The sequence below is a fragment of the Gavialis gangeticus genome, unplaced genomic scaffold, assembly GCF_001723915.1.
Source record: "Gavialis gangeticus isolate Ggan-Ray unplaced genomic scaffold, GavGan_comp1, whole genome shotgun sequence".
In the NCBI taxonomy this organism is placed as follows: Eukaryota; Metazoa; Chordata; order Crocodylia; family Gavialidae; genus Gavialis; species Gavialis gangeticus.
The window spans coordinates 2,494,232-2,497,316 of NW_017729009.1; the positions used below are offsets into that span (position 1 = coordinate 2,494,232).

A 3,085-nucleotide genomic window follows, 5' to 3' on the forward strand; every position below is an offset into this window, starting at 1 on the left:
GAAGGAAACGCCGGGTCATTTCATTTGAATTTTCCCCATTACACGTGCAGAATATAGAAGTGGCAATCAATAGCTCCTTGGAGCCCTGACACGGCCCTTAACCCTTCGCTTCCCGCAGACGTGATGCGGAAGCTTTTACACTCCTCCAGAAGCAATCTCTGCTGTTCGCCTTTCTTGGTCCGTGTTATGTCGAGCACAGAGGAGCAAGTGTCACCCCCCCCCATGCAGGTCCCCACCCTGCACTGAACTCCCACGCGACCGTCACTGTCTGCAGGAAAGGGACTCCTGGCCCTGACTCTGCATTTGGCGGGGGGGAGACTCAGCCCAGCTCCATCTCACGTGCAAGTACCCTGGGTTCAAATTTAGCTTTTTGGGCTGTAGGCTGAAAGCCTGAGCCTTGCGCCTGTGCTTAAAATAGCAGCGTTTTGCGTTAGTCTGGGGGGGAAGAGGCTCTAAGAAAGGGGGGTGCTCAGAGGACAGATGGTTTGGAAACCAGTGGTGGGGTTTTAAGCAGCAGCTGGAAAGGCATCAGCTTGTGTCTCCCTCGGAGCCAGCACTGACCTTGGGCGCCCCAACTTCTGAAATAGCCTCCAGTGGCAAATCCTGTCTGGCTGCCTTATTGCTCACATGGTGCAGGGCGCTGTGGGCCCCCTTTATTTCACCTGCAGAGTCAACGTTTCGAGTGACACTGAGAGCAGGTGAGGGGGCTGGGAGAGCAGGGGCTATGTGCACAGCGTCTCCGAGCAAGTAAGAAGCTCGTTTAAAACGTGCCATTAGATGGCTAATACTTTTGTGATAATTACTGAGGTACATTCACAAGGTGGAGCTGCTTGAAAGACTGGCAGCCCTGCCGGGATCGTCTCTCTCTCCCCTCCACGCTACGGTTCAGATTTGTCAGTCTTTCATGCTCCTTCACTTAATCTTTTCCCTCTTTGAACTGCAAACTGGTTCCTTTACGTTCACGTTAACTGAGAAGAGTTTTGTCACGATCACATTTCTGGCCAGTTTCGAGGGTCTCTGCTGTTGCCATTTGAGACCCTCCGCGTCCACGATTAAGAAAACCCGTACCACCAGACTCGCAGCATTTCATCAGCTGGGCTGGAGGAGACCAGAGACTTTTGAAGACTGGATCCTTTATTTAAAGGCTGATTTAGTTTACGGTGGAGTAGTAATTCCGTCGTCAAAGCTTAATCAGATTTATACATGATAGAGGGGGGGGGTCGTCCTTTGTCTGCCCCAGTTTAGAGGAAGGGCTGAGCAGGAAGGGGTAGGGAAGAAAGAGGAGGTGTGAGACCCAAAGCCCACAGCCGATAAACTAGATCAGTCGCATACACCTGAGACGGAGCTCCTCTTTCAAAGGGACAGGTTCCTGGGCAAGCCAGCGAGAGCGTGAGTGCCAGAAACAGCAGCCACCGCCACCTAAAGACATCACAGCAATATGTTACGCGTGCATTTCAATAAACAGCCGGTGTCTTCAATGCTAATGCATCGCCCAGGCTCCCAAGTCCAGAGATTAACTTTATTAGATTAAAGGGAGAGAGATTCGCGGGTGTGTATCTATACTAGAGGCAGGAAATAATGCAAGGAAAAATGTATGTTCGCAACTGCGGAGCTTTACAAGATTTCCAGACTGCCAGCTCCTCATTATTTAAGAAGACTTTTTAGTACCTGGTCCCCAGGATAAAGGAGACCTAGTGGGGGAGGGAGTCGCATGTGTCCTCCTTCAAAGCTCAGAGATACAAAGCGCATTTCCCCGAACTCCTCAGCGCACATTTACTCACTCCTACCCACTTCCAGTGCCAACAGTGCTGCTGCTGTAATACAAACGCACGGACCGACACTGGGCATTTTCAAGTGAGGTTTTAAAGTTCAATCTCAGTATCTCCCTACTTTCTCCCTTGATCAGTAGGAGTCAACAACAGTCCTGGAGGACCGGCCTTTTTCTATTAGCCATCCCCTGACATTTTCACCCAGACGGGAGTGTGCAGAATTCGGAGCCGCTCCGGCGTCTCCCTTAGAAAATAATAATAATAATAATACTGCCCGTCCCCATACATGCCTGGATCTCTGTGGGTTTTGGCTGAGTCACAGAGTGGATGTGTGTGAAGGAGTCACGTTACGTTTGCATGCAGCCCCAAACCCTCCGTGTCCACAACACCAGAGATAAGTAACTTAATCTACTCAGAAAGTAAAGGGGGGGGACTTTAAAATCTCTTTGCCTTTCCAGAAGCGCTGGTTCTTGTGAGTGTGCTGATTGGTACACTTCAGTCTCAAGAAGCATATTCACCCCATGACTTATAAATGACTGTTTTGTCTGAAATGAGCTTGGTAACTAAATAAAATCAGGTGGATCAGAAATTCGGTACTGAGACCCCCCCCCTCCCTCCCCTTTTTCCAAAAAGGACATAACTCCCCCCCGCGCGCACACCCCCTCTTTCTTCAATTTCCAAAACTGAAAGCAGACACCGTGTTGTGTGTTGTATTTTTTCCCCTGTGTAAGCAGCAAGAGACCTGGTTAATCATCTATTGCAGATACTTGTGCATCAGAAAGAAAAGTGTTGATGTTTGCTTGTTTGAGTTGATGGGGCTGGCCCACGAATTTCGGATTAAATTACTAATGGCAATAATAAATCTTTGTTCCCCCTTCTTCTCTCTTTCTTTTCTGCTGGGATTGTCGAAATAAACCATGTAACAACATTCTTTGGAAAAAGTCTGCAGAGCAGCTTTGCAGTATAAAACAGCCTATTGTGCTGTCCTGGGCTAAGTGAAATCTCTCCCGGTTTTAGCCTGTAACAGTTCAAGAGCAAAGCAAATCCCGAGCCTAACTCTAGACCCGCTTTGCAGGTGGATCGGTCAGGAGGAAGTGGAGCAGGACTTCAGCAGGGTAGGTTTCTCAGAGCATGGACCAAAATGAAGTGACAGCTGGAGAATAGGAAGGGGATATTGCAATCCAAGCGGACCAATAGTTGTATATAGCCGCGTGTGAGTAGTGCATTAATTTTAATGCATTCAGTCTGATTAAACCCACGGAATCGTCTGTTTTATGTAGTTTGGGGCTGGGCATTTTGGGGGTTGGCTTTTTTTT

General features: G+C 48.7%; 1 long non-coding RNA gene across 1 annotated transcript in view; it reads left to right on the forward strand.

Annotated features, from left to right (window-relative positions):
- Positions 1–2,017, forward strand: part of LOC109292395 — a 20,460-nt gene extending 18,443 nt beyond the window's left edge. The window contains exon 4 of the long non-coding RNA XR_002096113.1: positions 1,708–2,017. This is a non-coding gene — a long non-coding RNA (uncharacterized LOC109292395). The remainder of the gene's footprint in view (positions 1–1,707) is intronic.
- Positions 2,018–3,085: the final 1,068 nt, after the last annotated feature.